The sequence below is a fragment of the Gadus chalcogrammus genome, chromosome 2, assembly GCF_026213295.1.
Source record: "Gadus chalcogrammus isolate NIFS_2021 chromosome 2, NIFS_Gcha_1.0, whole genome shotgun sequence".
NCBI lineage: Eukaryota > Metazoa > Chordata > Actinopteri > Gadiformes > Gadidae > Gadus > Gadus chalcogrammus.
The window spans coordinates 15,616,552-15,626,375 of record NC_079413.1 but is presented as its reverse complement, the minus strand read 5'-3'; the positions used below and the strand labels follow the sequence as shown (position 1 = coordinate 15,626,375).

The following is a 9,824-nucleotide window of genomic DNA, read 5'->3' as shown; positions in this document are numbered from 1 at the left end:
CGGAATCCAAGATAGCACTTCACAGGTATGTGAAAGATCATTTCTAAACTAATAATTAATAATTAAAAAAATAGTAAACTATTGGCTTAAAGTTAGAGCTAAGTTAGCCTTAGCCATCATGTTAGTGATGCAGTTTTAAACTTTTGATTGAAGTGATGTACCAATTTGTGATATACACACTATTCTATATTGTTGTTGCAATCTCACATTTTATTTGTTGGATCGTTGAAGATCAAAAAGATAACCTTAATGTTCACACTGACTCCTACAGATTAAATTAAATATTATAGCCTACTAATGGCCATTGCAAACTATTGGGGGAGTATCAGAATGCCATCACGTGTGTCTTAAAAGCAATGGAAAGGGCAAACAACATTTATTATATTTTATTATATTGTTCTGTTATTACTCGGATATGAATGGAATTTGTTTATTTCTGTTCCACTGATTATTTTATTAAATACATGAAATGAAATGTGCAGCAGAATTGTCCTTATACTTAACTTTATTTATTTAGCACCTTTCATGACATACAATGCAGCTCAAAGTGCTTTGCACAACAAGAGACAGGTGTCTTTTTAGAGGAGGCCGGATTTAAAAAGAAAAAGTAGGTGAATATTGGGTGTGTTAACTTGAAATTTCACTAATAATAATTTTTCAGTACACGATAGTATCCCTTCCTCTTGTTTTTTTACAATAACTTTGAAATATCCTTGAAGGTAATAGACATAATTTCTCCACTGGCTCCCGCTCCGACAGAAGAAAAGGCTCCGCCAGTGGGTGAAAAACATGAACCGCAAGAAGTGGGTACCAAATGTGTACAGCATTTCACAGAGGACTGCTTCACCATCAAACGCAGACTCAAACCACATGCGGTCCCCACCCTTTTCGGCAAGCCTGAATCACCATCTAAGGTAAGGGGAGAGGTAAGTAATGTGTATCAAGAACACAATTACTGCCCAGTCTTTTTAGGTGTTGCAGCTGTTGTTGATGATGAGGTACAGGTTAATGTTTCGGAAGCCACAGAGGTTACAGGTATTGTTGATGAAGCTGTTGAGGTACAGGTTAATGTTTCTGAAGCCACAGCATCAACCAGTGCTGAGCATCATTATGCAGTTGTAAAATCTCCTCTATCCTTCAAAAGGCTGGCTGAAAACTGGGATCCATTAGAAAAAAACTTAGAGTGGTGCAGCAGAAGAGTAGGAAATTGAAGATAAAAGTTTCCTGCCTAACTCAGGTCATCACTGCTCTCAAAGAGAAGCTACTCCAAATGGAGAAATCTGTTGGAAATACATTGAGGAGTTGAATAAACTTCAAGAGATGGAGGGACTACGACTTGGAAACAAGTTAAAAATGGCTCATGTACGGTGGGAGAAACAGAAGATGAAGGTGAAGCTTGCAGCTCAGGTGTTCAGCAGCAGATGCTCTTGAGTACTGTAACACACAGTTGCATCTTCCACAGTTCAGCGGGTGCGAGGAGACAGTGAAGTTCCTGAGAACCATTGATGCCGCCTTCGATGTCCTTAATAGCAGGAACCCTTTGGGGAAGGGGTCCAAAGCCCTTCCCCAACTACACAAAAACTTGTGTAGTTGGCTTTATTGCCAGTTGCGCAAGTGCATGGAATATTTTCCTTCCAAATGCACCATGCCGTTACCTCCTCACCTACAAGCTGAGCCAAGATCACCTTGAGCTGTTCTTCTCCTGTCTGAGAGCACGTGGTGGATTCAACAACAATCCCACATCAAGACAGTTTACAGCTGCCTACAAGCGTCTTCTTTTGAAGTCCCAAGTCAAGACAGGAACAGGCAACTGCATCCTACGTGATAATACCACCATCATGGATCTCACACCTGCTGCAGCGAACACCTTGCGCAGGTTTGATGCACCTTGTGGAGCTTTCTGACCATGAATACCAGCTCTGCCCAAATGTTGATACCATGTCCGACTACAAGGATGCTGCAAACCTCCCCAGGGACATGGTATAACATCAGCCATTGTCACTCAAGTACTGGAATACAGTGCTGGTAAGACATTGTTCCCAGAGCTGCACAATCACATGTTCGAAACCACTGTTGACGACAATCACGTACATCTTCTGGTTAAAATGGCATCCTCTTTATATTGTAAGATAAGGATGAACCATCTGACAGGCAGCAGAGAGTCTGCATAAGGACTCTGTTAGACATAAATTCACAAAGCTCATCCATTTTCATCACCAGTAAACCACATTACTGGGAAGGATAGGTTAGATAGATAGATACCAAACATACAAAATAACAACAAAAAAAACACCCCTAATTGTAACAATTGGAGTTAAACCATGTAAAAATAGAAACAAAAACTAAGTTATACAATGAGATTTTAATTTAACCTTACAAAGATTGTAAATAAGATTTAGAAAAGATAATTGTTGTCAACAGTGGAACATGTAGAGCATATCTCAAACCACCCTCCAGCCAATGAGATCTGTATTTGTACAGTTTGGTGTTCAGTGTAATACTTGGAGCTTGCATGACGGAGCACAAGTTGGCACAAAGCACTCAAAACTGTAAAAATACATTGTTCAATTGTAGACTTGGAGCTTGCATAACGGAGCACAAGGCATAGTTGAATAGTACATTTATTTTTGAACAGCACATCACACATGTCATTTTTGTAAATGTAAATTTATGCCCATCACTAACTTGCAAGTTGAGTTTAGCTTTGTCTATTATTATTTTTATTTTCTTCCCTTATTTTCTTAATGTTATGTGTATTTTGGTTTTAAGATAAAACAAGAAAACCAAAAAAATATCTATGGAGTTTGTGATGTGAGTCTTTGGTCTCGTATGTATATGCATGTTTCATGTATTTATGTGTTTTTTACATGTTGTGACTGTGAGTTTGTGATGTGAGTCTTTGGTCTCGTATGTATATGCATGTTTCATGTATTTATACGTTTTTTACATGTTGTGACTGTCTGAGTTTGTGATGCGAGTCTATGGTCTTGTATTTATATACATGTTTCATGTATTTATATGTTTTTTACATGTTGTGACTGAGTTTGTGATGCGAGTCTTTGGTCTCGTATGTATATGCATGTTTCATGTATTTATATGTTTTTTTACATGTTGTGACTGTCTGAGTTTGTGATGCGAGTCTTTGTTCTATGTTCCCACTCTTGGCCTGCACCTTGACATGGTGAGTGGGCTTTAAACTAAGACGGGCCTTTTATATTTTTTTGTTTGTTATTGATTGTTGTCACAGTCTATCTTATTAATGCATATGTGGCAAGGTGGTAGGCGAAAGGAAAATAAACTAAAAGATCTAACTAAGAAATAAGAAAAAGGAACCGACAACGCCACCCTGGGAATTTCACCTCAGGGAATTGATGTAAAGTGCAAAGCACACAGGTAAGTCCACTCGTTTAGAAGGCATGAGTTTAAATGTCATAGAAAAATACAATTTATTAAATAACTTCTTTCCTTTTCAATTCAAAATCTTCAGCATGCAACCAAAAGAAAACAAACAGGCACAAAATAGTTGAGATAAACGCAAAACTAAATGAGTAATCAAACCAAAAGAAAACAAACCAAACCATTCAAATAATTAGAACACACATTAACCCTCATGCACACACGGATGGGGGGGGGCAACCCCGGTTAAAAGACACACTGGATGAGCACCCTTGGTAGCACTACTCGGGAGGGGGGTGCGCCCGCAGCGACAGGCGGCAGTAGGCACGAGATGCCGGCCGGTGGTGTAACACGTGAAGTAAACAACGCGGCGTGCAGCAGCAGTGAAGCGGAGTAGCGTGGAAAGGCAATATCAGCCAGCAAAGCACGTGAAGTAAACAACGCGGCGTGCAGCAACAGTGAAGCGGAGTAGCGTGGAAAGACAATATCAGCCTGGCAAAGCAGCAGCGACCCCAATGAGCTGATTGCAGTTGGTCCTGTTTACGAAAACATGATATTAGTGTGGCTACATAAAACAGAAATGCTACAGTTGTTTGCTATGCTAACACATACCTGTTTATGACCAAACACGGGCACACACACACACACACACACACACACACACACTCCCGTTCACACAGGAGGAGGGAGGGAGAGAGGACTCCGGCCGTCATCAGCGTTTACCTGAGACCACACTAGTGTTAGCCATCAGACAGCATCAACTACATTGCCATGAAAGAAAATACTTAAAATAACTTTCTTACAAGAACTTACAAGAACTTACACCACAGCTCGCACAAAAACCCTGAAGCAGCAACAAATAGTCGCCCTATCGGACCAGACCACCTTTTGGCCCGGAAGTGACACGCAAGTGACAGGAGCGCAAAAGAGAAAGAGGCAGGTGGAGGACGGCTGCTTTTATACCGCCCACATCATGACGGCCACTAGTGGTACTTGTACCGTGACTAACATGGATAGCACCTCTATCCTGCTACACATACAAAGCCTTCATTGAACCCCTTCTCTTCTGTTTGCAGAAACTGGAAACTTCAGAGTGTATTTTATCTTAAGTTAGATAATCTTTTTTGTTTCCTCATCAGATCCCAGTCCATCATGCTCCTCTACTTGTCTGCCGTGCCACCATCATGCCTCATGCATCACCTCTCAGCGCCCTGCCAAGCTGCATCTTATTCCGTTACTCCAGCTCTTTCACAAAAGTGACAAACATAAAGGTAAAACACACCTGTAGCTCCCCAGGTGATTAAGTATAAGCATTTCCTTTGCTAATGCTCCACCCATTGTTCAAACACAAAACTGCATATATTACATGTCACTTGTACTGTATGAAATTATCCTCCTTGATTTTTAAACTCTCCATAACATGGCCCCCCCTTACTTCTCTGACCTCCTCCAGAACTACAGCCCTACCGGTACTCTCCGCTCTTCCTCCCCCATGCTCCTCACCACACCTTCTGCACAGCTGTCATCCATGAGGCCCCAAGCTTTCAGCCGTACAGCCCCCCGTCTCTGGAACTCTCCTACATTCCATCCGTGACACTGACTCTCTCCCCACAATCAAGTGTTTGAAATCTTTTATTAATTATACATTTAAGGTGTGCTTAAGTGGCCTGAAAGGTGCCCATAGATAAAATGCATTTTATTATTATTAATATAACATTATGGCTCCATCAAAAGCAATGTACACCTGCCATTTACAGTTATCAGTTATACTATCCTAGACATCTTTAATCTTATTTACATACAGTAGGCCTGATTTCCTCTGAATGTTGAAATAAAAAATTCCCACAATTGTATTTCTGTCATTCAGATCCCTGTCCATCTTGTCTTCCTGAACACCTCACCACAGCCCTCTCCCTGTACAATATTTAATGCTAAATACATTTCAGGATCAAGTTTGAGATTCAGTTTCAGTATTACTTCTTTTGAAACCTGACGTGGGGCTGGCACCATCATATCTGTCTGATTTATTGCATCCACACATAATAGGTCCATGGTACCATGTGGTCATTTCAGACTCCTTTGCTTCCCAACATCTTGACTGAATCAGTGAGTTCCCTGGGTACACCAGCTGATGGGTCTGTGTATATATTTGGTCATTTGATTCTCGTTTCAGAAAAATATATATATATAAAGAAACGAGTGGTAATTATGATTTTTGTTTTAAAATATAAAAATGTAAATGTATATACAAGGAGTTTTTCTTCATACGGTCAAAAAGGGGCAAACTAATCTAAAATAATAACATAAATAATTGTTTAATGATAATTGTTGGCAGGAGGAGTGTAATATAAAGATCACACATAGAGAATGGGGGGGGGGGGGGGGGGTCAGCTTCAACAACTTGTTCCATGGTCGGTAAACAATGCGACTGCGATCGCTCGTAGTGACACAAATGTTTCGGCCCGGCATCCGAGAGGGCTCAGTGCACGGCTCCGTTAACTTCTCGTGTTAGTCTCGAGTGGTAATTAATCCGCTATCCTTTCTTTAATAGGTCCATGGCTCAGACCTCTCGCTTATGATGCTACAATGCTAACTGCTACAAAACAAGAATATTTATGTATCCGGTACGTCTCCATCGAAGCTCCAAACCAAACAGTAGGTGGCGGTAATGCACCATATTGGTTTGCCAACCGCCAATAAACACGAAAGAAGAAGAAGAAGAAGAAGAAGATCCGGTACGTCATGAACTAGGGCGTGGCTAGGCTCCCATGATGCGGAAGCAAATAGCTCCTTGATGTTCCCCTGCGCCATTGAGCACTTTCAATAGGAATAAATGGGGCGCCATTTTGTAGTCCGCTTTCCTTTCTATAATATGTCCATGCACAGAGGACCACAGTCAGGACCCACAGTCAGGACTGACACGGCTTCAAATAAAAATAATAGCATTCATAATCATTTGAAAATGAGAACTTATGAAGTTATGATGACTTCAGTGCAGTTGATGTTTAGCCAGCCACAGTTAATACATGCAGAGTAGACCTGAGGGCTTTACTATGACATCATTGTCCGGCTCTGAACTATGCGCTCTGTGCGCGTTCACATTAAAGGAGCTGCGATCGCGGGCTGCTGATTTCCTAATGATAGTTATGTTATTATAACTCTAGTTTTATGATTGTAGGCGTAGCCGTCTAGGCTTCGCCTTATGGGCTTGTCCCGTGAAAAATTCAAACTATGCACCTATCAGCGTGGGCAACGAGCTGCACAATCACATGTTCGAAACCACTGTTGACGACAATCACATACATCTTCTGGTTAAAATGGCATCCTCTTTATATTGTAAGATAAGGATAAACCATCTGGCAAGACGGGCAACAGAGAGTCTGCATAAGGACTCTGTTAGACATAAATTCACAAAGCTCATCCATTTTCATCACCAGTAAACCACATTACTGGGAAGGATAGGTTAGATAGATAGATACCAAACATACATAATAACAAAAAAAACACCCCTAATTGTAACAATTGGAGTTAAACCATGTAAAAATAGAAACAAAAACTAAGTTATACAATGAGATTTTAATTTAACCTTACAAAGATTGTAAATAAGATTTAGAAAAGATAATTGTTGTCAACAGTGGAACATGTAGAGCATATCTCAAACCACCCTCCAGCCAATGAGATCTGTATTTGTACAGTTTGGTGTTCAGTGTAATACTTGGAGCTTGCATGACGGAGCACAAGTTGGCACAAAGCACTCAAAACTGTAAAAATACATTGTTCAATTGTAGACTTGGAGCTTGCATAACGGAGCACAAGGCATAGTTGAATAGTACATTTATTTTTGAACAGCACATCACACATGTCATTTTTGTAAATGTAAATTTATGCCCATCACTAACTTGCAAGTTGAGTTTAGCTTTGTCTATTATTATTTTTATTTTCTTCCCTTATTTTCTTAATTTTATGTGTATTTTGGTTTTAAGATAAAACAAGAAAACCAAAAAAATATCTGGAGTTTGTGATGTGAGTCTTTGGTCTCGTATGTATATGCATGTTTCATGTATTTATATGTTTTTTACATGTTGTGACTGTCTGAGTTTGTGATGTGAGTCTATGGTCTTGTATTTATATACATGTTTCATGTATTTATATGTTTTTTACATGATATGACTGTCTGAGTTTGTGATGTGAGTCTTTGGTCTCGTATGTATATGCATGTTTCATGTATTTATATGTTTTTTACATGTTGTGACTGTCTGAGTTTGTGATGTGAGTCTATGGTCTTGTATTTATATGCATGTTTCATGTATTTATATGTTTTTTACATGTTGTCACTGTCTGAGTTTGTGATGTGAGTCTTTGTTCTATGTACCCACTCTTGGCCTGCACCTTGACATGGTGAGTGGGCTTTAAACTAAGACGGGCCTTTTATATTTTTTTGTTTGTTATTGATTGTTGTCACAGTCTCTCTTATTAATGCATATGTGGCAAGGTGGTAGGCGAAAGGAAAATAAACTAAAAGATCTAACTAAGAAATAAGAAAAAGGAACCGACAACGCCACCATGGGAATTTCACCTCAGGGAATTGATGTAAAGTGCAAAGCACACAGGTAAGTCCACTCGTTTAGAAGGCATGAGTTTAAATGTCATAGAAAAATACAATTTATTAAATAACTTCTTTCCTTTTCAATTCAAAATCTTCAGCATGCAACCAAAAGAAAACAAACAATAGGCACAAAATAGTTGAGATAAACACAAAACTAAATGAGTAATCAAATCAAAAGAAAACAAACAATAGGCACAAAATAGTTGAGATAAACGCAAAACTAAAAGAGTAATCAAATCAAAAGAAAACAAACAATAGGCACAAAATAGTTTAGATAAACGCAAAACTAAATGAGTAATCAAACCAAAAGATTACAAACCATTCAAATAATTAGAACACACATTAACCCTCATGCACACACGGATGGGGGCAACCCCGGTTAAAAGACACACTGGATGAGCACCCTTGGTAGCACTACTCGGGAGGGGGGTGCGCCGCAGCGACAGGCGGCAGTAGGCACGAGATGCCGGCCGGTGGTGTAACACGTGAAGTAAACAACGCGGCGTGCACCAGCAGTGAAGCGGAGTAGCGTGGAAAGGCAATATTAGCCAGCAAAGCACGCCCACATTTCCCCACGGTATCGTGTCTATATAACGCGGTGTATACCGTCGCTCATCCTCCACGCTTTTCTTTCAGCATTTGGAGGGTACAGCAGGTGGGAAACTAGACGGCTACGCCTACAATCATAGAACTTGAGTTATAATAACATAACTATCGTTCTATTTCATGTAGGCTACGCCGTCTAGGCTTCGCCTTATGGGCTAAGGTGAAGCTGCGAGCGGAGCCCGATCAATGTACTCCTGCTGGACCCCAGTCAAAACGACCTAAGTCACCAGAGCACATTAAGACTCAAAAAGCCAAGGAAGTGTAAAACACAACAGCTTAATAAAAAACTAATTCCTCCTAGATCAAGCAAGGCAATGATCAAGGGAGAAAAAAGTGAGTCTTTAAAGACTCCGGCTCTAATCCGTGCTTCATGGAACCCATGAAAAGGAAAAGAAGAACCAGAGCAACACGGTTTCCATTAGGTCCGCTACCACCGGGGGCGGAGCTACGGAATCCGACTCTCCAATAATGGGTGTCTCTCGGCCGTTTCTTATTTGAAGAAAACGGCGGGAGTGCCACACTGGCAAACAAAACCACCTGACAATTGGCGAGCCAATAGAAAACCCCCCTAGCCTGTTTTTCATTTGAAAGTAAGACTGGTAATGAAGTCCAACGTGCGTGGTGTAAGCACGCGTGAAACAGGCCTAACCCATCTAGCCCCACGCAAGAATCTCTTGACCAGTGGATGGCTGAAGATCGGTCCACCATCACAGCCTGCATGGCCAGCCGAAACGGCTGCCGCATAGACCTTGATAGTGGAGAAGGCCAAACCTTTTTCCAATAAGTTTTGCAGAAACGAAAGCACGCTTCCCACCTCGCATTGAGATGGGACAGCGTGGTTCCTCTCACACCAATTAGGGAAGGCGCACCACTTCGACGCATAGAGGGAAGAAGTAGAAGGCGCACGAGCACTCTGAATAGTGTTGATAACCGTCTGCAGGATCAACCTCTCTGTAACGGTGCGGCTGCCCGTTACCACAGGCAATGGACACAAACAGGACTGACACCGGGATTTACAAGTACCCTTTTATTAAACGCACACAGTTAAACATTCAAACACTTTCATGACGCCACCTGCAACACACAAAAAACATACGTTAGGAGGAAGCCGGTCATGGGACATGGCACAAACAAGGACATCGTAAAAAAACACTCACGTTACGGTTGCGCTGGCTTCCGGGTGTCGGGGGCTGCGGGAGGACCCGACGTGAAGTCC

The 9,824-nt window shown here is 41.1% G+C and overlaps 1 long non-coding RNA gene across 1 annotated transcript; it reads right to left on the bottom strand.

The window, feature by feature from the left end:
- Positions 1–924: 924 nt before the first annotated feature.
- On the bottom strand, positions 925–4,558 carry LOC130375868 (uncharacterized). The gene is made up of 3 exons (XR_008893916.1): positions 4,210–4,558; positions 4,009–4,119; positions 925–3,932 (listed from the first exon to the last, which is right to left on the bottom strand). It is a non-coding gene; the product is annotated as an uncharacterized LOC130375868 (long non-coding RNA).
- Positions 4,559–9,824: the final 5,266 nt, after the last annotated feature.